This window comes from Sorex fumeus, unplaced genomic scaffold, assembly GCF_029834395.1.
Source record: "Sorex fumeus unplaced genomic scaffold, SorFum_2.1 ptg000149l, whole genome shotgun sequence".
NCBI lineage: Eukaryota > Metazoa > Chordata > Mammalia > Eulipotyphla > Soricidae > Sorex > Sorex fumeus.
In genome coordinates this window covers 480,714-492,791 of record NW_026606206.1, presented here as the reverse complement: position 1 = coordinate 492,791, position 12,078 = coordinate 480,714, and the positions used below count along the sequence as shown (strand labels likewise).

General features: G+C 39.7%; 1 pseudogene; it reads right to left on the bottom strand.

The window, feature by feature from the left end:
* Nucleotides 1-7,254: 7,254 nt before the first annotated feature.
* LOC130016239 (60S ribosomal protein L7a-like) lies at nt 7,255-11,071 on the bottom strand (annotated as a pseudogene).
* Between the last annotated feature and the right edge of the window lie 1,007 nt (nt 11,072-12,078).

Below are 12,078 nucleotides of genomic sequence, written 5' to 3'. Positions count from 1 at the left end.
ATGACATCCATTCATTGATAGAGATTTTTAAAAGTTCATGATGTTTTAAACTTTCTGCTGTTTATATGATATGTTGATAAACATTGAAAAATACAACCCCCTTCCAGATGTCATTTCTCAGTTTATATACAGAATGCGCTTATTCAGTGTTTATTCACTTTTGGTTTATTTTCTGGTTGAGGTGGCAACAGGAGCAGGGAGTCCTGGTTGAAAAATTGGGTCAGTCCATTGAAGATACCTCACTTTGAATCCAGCGTTCACCTGGCCCAAGGAAAATCTCAGTGGATTGAGACTCTCAACATTCCCAAGAGTAATTTCAGTTTCACAGACGCTGAGGCTTGGAAGGGACTTTAGAGATCACATACAACATCTGATTAATTCATGATTTCTTTTTCTGACTCAGACCATTTTTTCTTTGGGTTTATCCCATAACTGCATAAAAAATACACCAAGACAGCATCTAACCAAGGGTTTTGAAAGGGTCCATAACCCTTTCGAGTGATACTTACCTATGATTTCTATTTTTCTGTTGAACTTTAACAGGACTTTGTCCACTGATAACAAGGAAGTTGCTAATAAAATATACAATCATCTTTACAATCTCCTTGAAAATGTGTAATGCTTCCTGAAGAAAGTGCCAAGTTTATGCTGTTGAAATTAGTAAGAGCAAATTTAAACACACTAAATTAAAATTTTGATATACAAAAGTATGTGGGAGTATGAGTTGGAAGCTTTAATTATGAGACAAAGAATGAAAGACAATTCTGTTAGTGCATAATGTGATTTAGAAAGTTAAAAAACAAAGCAATGGAAACAGTTTTTATTTTGGGGAAATAAAACGTAAAGAGTGAAAGTCAAGTAACTAAAACAAAAAAGTAATAATTAAGCCCATTGCCACATTACCCATTACTGCAGCTGAAGTGTTTTCTCCCATTTGGACATTAAATTAACCTTTTCCTAGTAAATCATTGTGATTGAGGTTTTAGTTCCTTTAGAATTGTTTAAGTTGTTTACATTATTAAATTTATTTAATTATTTTATTTTATATAATTTGTACTTTTTTCCCTTCCAACTTTTACTTCTAGAGAATTTCAATACTCAAAGAGGTATTTTTGAGGGGACACAGAAATAACTCAAAGGTATGAAGTGCATGTCTTGCATACATGAGGACCTAATTCAATTCATCTTGTGCTGCATACACCACCCCTCACCAGTTCCACTGGGTATAATCTTAGTAATTCCTAAGCACCAAACTGATAGGCCTGAAGTCAGGCCTAATAGTTCTGGGAGTGACCTCAAACCCTTGAGCACCTCTGGGGGATCCCCCCTCAAAAAACAAAAAGATTTTTTTAAATTCAAAATTCCATTTTAGAGGAAGGTTAGCTGAAATAGGGAAGAATTTTCTTTTGGGGCTTGGCTTTCTCTTTCAGCTTACTTGAAGAGCACACTAGTTGTAAGCCAGAATTCTGTGTTCATGACAATTTTGCAAACCTGAATTTCTGTCCATTTACTATTATTCAAGGTTTTCCCTTTTTATATCTTTATCACTATACCTATTCTTCTCTGCATTGCTTATCACAAATGTTTCTCTATCATCAGGTCTTTAACATGCTAGGCGGGATTCATGCTTTCAGAGCATCCTGTAGATAGAAGTGACATCTCATTTGTGTTAGTAGCTAGATATACTGGTGCATCATAAAAATTTGACAGTTGCTTGTGGAAAGAGCAAATGTGTTTTCTCAACTCCCTAATAAGAATTTCTACCTGCAAGAGCTCTGTAGAAGCCTCAGTATAACTTCGGGATTATCTGCCAATGTGATGTCAAAGCCACTGCAGCTTATCCTTTGTCCATACCTATGCCTGAAATTTTTCAGTTTGCATTGTTTTTACTTAACACTGGAAAATTTGCTACAACTTAAAAATTCATGTCCTTCGAAGAAGTTACGAAAGTATAAACTTTTCTCTTTCCATTACTCCACTTCAGTGTATATATACTCATGAATATTTCTGGAAGAGGGTTTATTATAAAAGAGCTTAGAAACAGAATGAAAATATCAGTGTCTTAAAGGAGAGTACAGAAAAGGGGATATAGAGGGTACAGATGGGGATATAGGGGGAAACCTTTGTAATTAATTTTGCATCGTTCTTTCTAGAAAGTTTTTTAGTGCTTTTAAAGAATTCTTTGAGCGACGAACTGAGACTCCTAAGTGTGTCTTCTTCAGATTAGGGCTTTGTAACAAAGGTCTGTTAAAGATAGTGCCTAGGTTGTTAATATCTAATACTGGGTAAAAAGAAAAATGACTTAGTGAATAACTAGTGAGGTGGAAATTGCAGGTGAAGAAAGGGTGTCCTGCTTGTGGAGGTTGTGGGGAATTTGGAGAACAGAGGGATTTTTTTTCCTGGTAGTTCTTAAATTATACAAATATAAGGACAACTTAGTCTGCTTGCTTATAATATAAACCCTGGATAACATTGGAATTTATTTAAGGAAATAAGGGAAATTATTTGGCTTTTGTTTAGCTGAAATTATCACCACTTTAAAACCAAAATTTCCATATCTCAGTAAATCCCACCTTAACATCTTGATTTCAAAACGTGTATCTGTCTGGTCAGGTCAGCGGTTAACAGTTATGTTACAATGAAAGTACCATAAAATGGTTCAGATAGATTGCATTCCTGATGACACCTAGCAGAGATGGATCCTATGAGTGTGGCATTTGAAAACTGCCTTGTTTAGAGGCTAAGATCCTGTTTGGAGGCTGGGATGGGATGGTAAGAAATAGTGCGGAAAAGGAAGCGGAAAGATGCCACTGATAGATGAGTATTTCAAAATCCTGGCTAGGGTCAGCTGTACCCTTAAGGAAGGATAGCTTCTTTTCCTTTCTCTCTCATGTAAACCAATCCCTTATTCTTGAGAAGTTCAGGTCTGTAGGCAGCTTCGCATAAAATAAGAGTTGGACTGGACTTTAAAGACTTTATATCTTACTGCTTGGCCTTTCCCACATTTATCTATCACCCCAAAACTACCTTGACCATCATTATTAGAACAAAGTGATGAGAAAATTTCTTCACAGATTTTTCCTGTTCATTGTATGCTTGACCTAAATGTTGGACAGTTATTCCTATCATTAGCAAACATTTCCTTTAAGCTTCTCTCATTGAGTCTGCCTACTATGTGGTGAGGTGATATTCCATAAAATTCCAATGGTATTTGATTTTTTTATGGTATTTGATTTGTCTTATACTTTTTTGGGGACTGTCTTCTAAATTTTCAACAAGAGTCTTTAGTTATAGTCCACAGATATTTCCTACTGGATTTCAAAAAGTTGTTTCTACTTCACACATAGTTCATCTGGATCATGAAACAGAATGAACCAGGATAATAAATGTTGGGTATAAGTGATGGTGTGTACACATTCACATTCATCATTTGGCCAGTACATATTGATTTATCTTATTTTGAACAACATGTTTTAGTCACCCTACTTAGTCACTTCATACATCTTTGCCATCCCAAATGTTCTTACGCTCCATATGCTTATGTTTTGTTTGCTACTATTGAGTTGTGTTATTTCAGATAGCAAATTACTTCTTGTGTCATTGTACTGTAAAATTTAAAACCCTAAAAAGTGGAGACAAAAATATACAGATGCAAAACTCTGTGTAAGATTTCAAATTTAATCCCTCATTACCAGATGGTCCCTAGAGACCACTGGGTGCAACCTAAGCACGTTTGGATATAGGCCCATAAAAATAATCATATTAAAAAAAGGTAAAGGCCCTCCCGTTGATCGTCGATTTGCTCGAGTGGGCCCAGTAACGTCTCCATTGGAGACTTTGTTGTTACTGTGTGTGGCATATCGAATACTCTCGGTAGCTTGCCGGGCTCTCCGAGAGGGGCGGAGGAATCGAACTCGGGTCGGCCATGTTGGCCGCTTGTAAGGCAAACGCCCTAAAGATGGGACTGGAGAGATAGTACGGGAGGTAAGGTATTTGTCTTACATGTGTTTAGAGCAGCTACAACTTTGGTTTGAATCTTTACTACATGTGGTCCCCTGACCACCCCCAAAAGCACTACTGGTTGACATTATGATATGGTGTCACTGGAGCCCTGGAAATGAACTTTTTCACAGCCCTTGTGCCTAGTGTGTTATGAAAGCTATGGGATCATAGTAGAAAACTTTCCAAGTTTGATCATTATTTGCCTTTGAAGCATGGTGATTTTACAATTGAACCATTTTTTTTTAAGAAATTTTTTTTAGAAAGCTTATGTAACAAAGGAAAAGCCAGAAAAGCCAAGTGAAATTCATGATGCCTAGTGACATGTTACTGTTCAAACATCTTATTTAGTTGTTCCTCAAGTATCTGGAGTAAAACAACATTCACTGTTGCCAAAACGTTAGTAAAACTTTGCATCTTAAAACATTGCTTGGGAAATCGCTCAAACACTAGAGGCTCTACTACTTTTTTTTTCCATTTTTTAAAAAAATTTTTATTAGTGAGACACTGTGAGGTACAGTTGTAGACTTACAAATTTTTGTGCTTGGGTTTCAATTGTTGCAGCAACATGGGAAGATGCCGTCATTGACAACATTGATGAGGAATACGATCGAATGATTCAGCACCTCCATGATTGTGCAAGGAATGCCAAGAGAGAGATAACCACAAAAAACCATCTTTCTTCGAACACTCTTGAACTTATTCGCCAACGTGGCGTGGCACGTGCCTCAGGCAACCACAAGCAAACGTCCGAACTGGCAAAACAGTGCAGAAAAGCCATCAAGGATGACCTCAAAAACAGGAGAGCAGCAGTACTGGTAGATGCAGCAGAAGCTGGGAAAAACATTCATAATGCCCGCCTGTCCTTCACCAACTACAAAACCAAGATGACTGCCCTCCGACATCATGATGGATCTATCACATCTTCCAGAAGGGCAATGGAGAAGATTATTCATGACTTCTACTCAGATCTCTTTAATAGCCACATCCACTTGCCCACATACCACATACCACATGATGGATATGTCGTTCCCAATGTTCTCCCTTCCGAAATCCAACATGCCATCTCGTCGGTAAAGAAACAAAAAGCACCTGGCCCAGACAAGATCAGATCTGAACACCTGAAGAACTTACCATCAGTACTCATCAATACATTAGCTCGACTCTTCACACGCTACCTGTCTGAATGCAAGGTTCCATCCCAATGGAAAACCAGCAAGACTGTACTACTATACAAGAAAGGAGACATCCACGACATTGGCAACTATCGCCCAATCTGCCTATTGTCTGTCATCTACAAACTATTCACTCGAGTCATCCTGAATAGGATTAGCAGAACACTAGATGAAGGACAACCATGTGAACAAGCTGGATTCCGAAAAGGATTCAGTACCACTGACCATATCCACACAATAACCAAGCTCATTGAGGTATCTCGGGAGTTCAAGATGCCGCTGTGTCTAACGTTCATTGATTTAAAGAAGGCCTTTGATTCTGTTGAGACGGAAGCGGTCATGGAAGCCCTAGCCAATCAGGGCGTACAAACTCAATACATCAGGATCCTTCGTGAGCTCTATTGCGGATTCACTACCAAGATCTCACCATTCTACAAAGAAGTAATCATCCATATCAAGAGAGGGGTTCGGCAGGGTGATACCATTTCACCAAAACTCTTCAGTGCCACCCTCGAGAACATCATGCGATGACTAGAATGGGAAAACATGGGAGTGAAGATAGATGGTCGGCAACTACACCACCTCCGCTTTGCTGATGACATCGTTCTAATAACACCAAACATCAGCCAAGCGGCACAAATGCTTGCGGACTTTGACCGTGAGTGTGGAAAGGTCGGACTACAGCTGAATCTTACGAAGACAATGTTTATGAGAAACAGCCTTGTTCCTGACGCTCCATTCGCTCTCAACGGAACCACCATCTCCGAATGCAACAGTTATATATACTTAGGTCGAGAAATCAACATGATGAATGACCTGGCACCTGAGTTACGCAGGAGGAAGAGAGTGGCTTGGAATGCCTTCAAGAGCATTGAAGAAATAACTAAAAGGACAAAGAACCTCCAGCTACGAGCACATCTCTTTGATTCCACTATTCTTCCTGCATTAACATATGCCTCAGAGACCTGGATCCTACGAAAACAGGATGAGAACACTATTCGGGTCTCTCAAAGAGGAATCGAAAGAACTATGCTTGGAATATCACGATTCACTCAAATGAGAGATAGAATCCGGAGTTCTGATCTTCGTCAACGCTCAAGAATCAGGGACGCTGTCTCATTTGCCAAGACATCAAAAATCAGATGGGCTGGACATGTAATGAGGTTTACAGACAACCGCTGGACTAGAGCCATTACTGATTGGATTCCACGAGACAACAAAAGATCACGTGGACGCCCACCTATAAGATGGTCAGACTTCTTCGTCAAGACCCTAAATGATCGGGTTGAGGCTCTACATGTTCCTAAAACGAACAGATACCATTGGGCTACGCTAGCACGCAACCGGGATGAATGGAGACGTTACTGGCACCCGCTCGAATAAATCGATGAATAACGGGGATTAAGTGATTAAGTGAAGTGATAAGGGTTTCAATTATACAATGATCAAATACCCATCCCTCCACCAGTGCCCATTTCCCACCACCACGGATCCCAGTATCCCTTCCTCCCCCCATTGTGGTTTGCAAAAGAGGCAATGGGTGGCAGTCATGTTTGGTCTATAGTCTACTTTCAGCATGCTTCTCCCATCCTGGGAGGATCCTCCCAACACCCTTTATTTGGTGCTCCCTTCTCTATCTGAGCTCCCTTTTCCCCTAGCATATGTGGCTGGAGGCGCTACTACTTTTGGACAGTACTGTTCAGAGGAGAATTTTTCCCAATTGTACAACAATTTTTCGTGCTGTCATCTACCATACAATCATATTCAGTTTCATATATCAATATTTAAGGGTGTGAATGTTTTCATAATTTTTAGTTTAAACATAACGATCCTTATAAAGTTAACTGCTGGCCTGATAATACTTTCATGGAAGACGTCAACTGTGAGAACTTAAGTCTCATGAAAAAGATAACGTGATGAAGTGCCTTCCTTCTGATGTCACTCTGGTATTCAAATATAAAATGTAAAAATTATTTTTTAATTATGGATAGCACTGAGTGCTCCCAGTTTAATTGCTCCATTTAGTAGCAACTTCTTTTAGCTGTTGCCTTTTCCAGATTGGCAACGAGAATCACCAATTTTAACCCAAGATTTGCCTTCCTGTGATGATCTTATCATGTCTATCATTGTAATTGACTCTGATCACCTCCACCAAGTTAACCAGAGCACCTTTGTCTTCTGAGTTAACCTGCATAAAAAACACCGGTGACACAGGTCATCTCATGGACCACCCCAGTCTGGCCTACCTGTTGGTAAAGCAGTGGAGAATCCCCATCTTGGGACACAGTGCGGGCAGGAAGACAACCAGCTTAGTGGAGTGCACATCAGATGCAATCACTTTCAGCCGAGCCTTCTTGTTTACCACCAGCATGGGGGCAGTGATAACCCTGCCTGAAGAATAAAGGGCTGCTTGGTGGGTACATCTCCTTCACAAGCAGCTTTCTCCTCAGCCTGGGCAGAAGACTCTGATTCTTCTCTTACATAGTTTCTGCCATGTACGTGTGGGTTAGCTGGAGTAGTTGAGTAGCTGTTCGGTGGTGCAGGTGCAGTTGACAGCTGTGGGCACTTTCAGTTGCTTACCCAGGGGAGCCCTCTGCATGGCAGCAGGATGTAGGGGGGCCCCTTAACCAAGCAAGTGAGGATCCTCTTGGGCTGGAAATTCTGAGACCGAAGTTCTTGAACTCCTGCTACTTAATCATGTGGCTAGGCCACCTTCTTTCCTTTGGGGACCTTGAATAGCTGCAGAAGAGAAATATGCTCCTTTTAAGAATTATGTTTTCCAGTATGGACGATTCTCATAAAATTAGAAATTGAACTCCCATTTGACTCAGCAATACCACTGCTGGGAATATATCCCGGAGAGGCAAAAAAGTACATCGAAATGACATCTGTGCTTCTATGTTCATTGCTGCACTGTTCACAATAGCCAAAATCTGGAAAAAACCTGAGTGCCCGAGAACAAATGACTGGTTAAAGAAACTCTGGTACATCTACACAATGGGATACTATGCAGCTGTTAGAAAACATGAAGTCGTGAAATTTATATACAAGTGGTTCTATATGGAAAGTATCATGCTAAGTGAAATGAGCCAGAAAGAGAGAGACAGACATAGAAAGATTGTACTCATCTGGGGAATATAAAATAACAGAATGGGAGTCAAACACCCAGGAATTTCTGCTCCGGGAGGTCTGCTCCATGGCTTGGAAGCTGGCAGCATATGCTGGGGTAAAAGGCAGCTCACATAGAGAAGGGAACATCAAGTAAAGGATGTTTGGAGGACTTGCTCGGGTTGCGAGATGCATGCTGAAAGTAGACTATAGACGGAACATGATGGCCACTCAATACCTCTATTGCAAACCACAAGACCGTGAAAGAAAGAGTGAGCAAAAGGGAATGCCCTGCCACAGAGGTGGGGTGGGGGGCATGGGATGTGAGGATGGGAGGGCTTACTAGGATCATTGGTGTTGGAGAATGGGCACTGGTGGAGGGATGGGTACTCGATCATTGTATAACTGAAACCCAAGCATGAGAGTTTGTAAGTCTACTACTGTACCTCATGGTGTTTCACTTAAAAAAAAAATAAAAGAATGATGTTTTCATTATTTTTATCTTTTAATGACATAGCTTTAAAAAATATCCAAATGCATTCTTTGAATTTAAATATATGACAATCCAGTCTTCATCATTTTAGCCTACACAGTTCTGTGTAATGAAATAAATGGTGAGAAATGCTTCAGGATTACTGATAAAATTTAACGCTTATTTTTTTTTTTAGATACCGTAATTTACAATATCGTTAATGGTAGGGTTTTATGCATAAGTTGCTTCAACACCACACCCCACACTCTTCAGCACCAGACTTTCTGCTTTCCCCCAGTAATGTCTGAGGTCCCCACCCCACAACATCCCTCTTGACACCCCCACCTAACATCTCCCCACTACACATACACACACACACATACACACATAGAGAAACACACACACACACACACACACACACACACACCCTTGATGTGGTATGATTTTGGCTGTTGATTAGTCCCTTAGTATGTTTCTTTATATCCCACGTATGAGAAAAATCATTACGTATCTGTCCCTCAACATATTTCTTAAAAATCCCAGCTTGGGGATATCTGTAAATGTCTCTACCACAAATATAAACGGCATTTAATAACTATGCTAGTAGTTTAAAATACTTTCTTTTACTTTCAAAATTTTCTCTTTAGTTAAGGTATTATTATTCCCACTACGCTTGTGAGGAAATGAGAACTTAAAAAATCTAGAGGACATTCTTGTTGAAAGCTTCCGATTCCAGCCTTAGTTGGGCAGTCACTCCAGCCAAAGTTCTTAAATTCTTGGCTACTGATTTTTCAACCCAAGCTTTGCATCAAACCCATCTAGCTCCTTAATAAGAGAGAGAACACCAAGTCTCAACTCTTACATACAGTCACAATCTTGATGAAGAGGATAGGTTTGGGGAGTGGCAGTCAGAAACCACTGAGGCTATATCCTGTTACGTGGAAGGACAGAAATTTGTGTTTGCCACTGCACGCTACCCTCTAATTAACAATTAGCTATTAATTTTTTACTTTTCCATATGGCCATACAGGCAATTATTAATCTAAGTATGTTATCAGCTTATAATTTTTGATTCTTCATACTGTGTGAAACAAAGGTCTGAAAGGCTTGTTCCAGTTTCTTGGAATTTCGTTTTTATTGTCATCAAAAGAGAGAGGAAACTTTCTAAGATGTTTGCCCTGGGCACATATTTCTAGCTATGCCACTACAAAGGAACATGTGAACCTAAAAAAGTTTTCTATAGTATAAAAGGAGCCCAATATTTTAATACTGGATTAAACCCATGATATCTTAGTGAAGAGAGAGACTTTCTCTGTTTTAAAGATATCAGTAAGTTGCTTCATCTCTGTACAGTTAGATTTCTCAATTCTCTAAGTCAGTGATGATTTCTCCCATTGTTCACCTGCCTTCCATACCCAAATATAAAAAATAATCCCTTCCCTCTATCCCAGGAATTTCTCAATATTCACTAATTCCGAAAGGCTTCTCTTGGCAGACAGTAGATAGTAATAAATACCAAATCTGATGGAACACATCTTTACAAAATGTGGAAATATCACACACTACAAGTATTGTATCATCACAGTCTCAGAGTTCCATAATGGGCATTTTTCCCCACCTCACAATTGAGGTTTCTATATCCAAAGTTCAGATGCTTTTTGATTTAATCTTGACACATTCAGTTTTTATCTTTCATGTGTGGTTCTGCTCTGGTTCCCAGGTAATGGGCTTTGTTTGCAGGAAAAGGAGAACACTCATGGAATTTGTAAGTTTACCTTACTATTATAAGCATATTTTATATTTGCCATTAAGTCACCACTACAATTTACAATTTCTTTTTAGAAGTTAAAATGGCTCTTCATTATACTTTGCTGTTAAGATAGTAGCCATAGAAACACTGTATTTTCCTCCATCTTATTTCTTAAGCGAGAGAGTGAGTTAAATTCACTTCCTATCTTGTTATCTAACATTTTCTCAAAGACCTTTTTGCAGTAATCTTTATGTAAGAAGAAATACAGCAATTGTTTAGGCAATATTTATTTGAAAAGTCCATTAAATACAAGCTTCATCAGGATAACACCATCATCTATGTATGGGGAATCAGGGGCTTCCAATTACATAAGTGCTTTCAGACTGACAGATGAGAGTTAATACGTGAAGGGTAATAAGTGGAAAAGGCCCTGCAAAATTAGGTTCCATCTCACTTCTTACCATGGCTCCCTCCTTTATGGTTCTCCAACCACACAGATTCTCTCTCTTGGTCTTTCAATTTGCCACAGCACATTCTCATCTCAGAATCTTTGCCTATGCTGGTCATTCTGCCTGAATTTTTTTCCCCAGATTGTCACAGGACTAGCTTATTCTTTTTTTTTTTTTCCTTTTTTGGTCACACCCGGCGATGCTCAGGGGTTACTCCTGGCTCTGCCGTCAGAAATTACTCCTGGTGGTGTTTGGGGGACCATATGAAATGCTGGGAATTGAACCCGTGTCAGCTGCGTGCAAAGCAAATGCACACTTTGCTACCTGCTGTGCTATCGCCCCAGCCTAGGACTAGCTTATTCTTAATCTTCAGATCTCTGTACAAATGTCAGTTCCTCTGGTAGGTCTTTCCTGGCCACCCTAATGAAATCAGTATACTGCTTTTTATACCTTTCTATTGTTTTTCTTAGTGGGAATTGTGCGAAGGCACATCATACATCTGGGGCATATTTTGAGCTTGATCATTTGGTATGCCATATGAGGACTCAGCAGATTGGGTGTCCAGGAACACAGACTTGTCAGGAAGTGGTAAGGCTATAGCCACTTTCAGAGCCTGTAGGTTCCACTCTCCTTTGAGAAGCAGCCCAGGTAAGAGAGACTTCAGGGTCTTTGGCTCCACATGAACCACATCCACTAGTATAGAACAGGCAGAGATGGCAGGGCACCATGAAGGTAAAGAGGAACTCTGGAGCTGGATTCAGCTGGTTTTCACTGAGAAGTTCAAAATTTGGAAAGTTTGAAAAGTTTTATGGATGGCTTCAAAATGTTCATAATACAACCAAGGCTGACATCTCAGTAGACGAGACAGAACTTCCACGGAATCTCAGTCTCAATAAATCGTGATAGTCATCACAGAGCTATTTCAACAGCCAAATATATGGCTTGGGAATTTAACACACACACACCTACACACACACACACACACACACACACACACACACACACAGAAGCTATCTTCCAGTGGCTTTCAAAATGGACATAGTAATAAAGAAAAATGTTTTAATGAGGAAGCAGAGGAACTCAATTGAAAATTGAAGTGAGGGATCAAGTCAAGCTTGGGAAGAA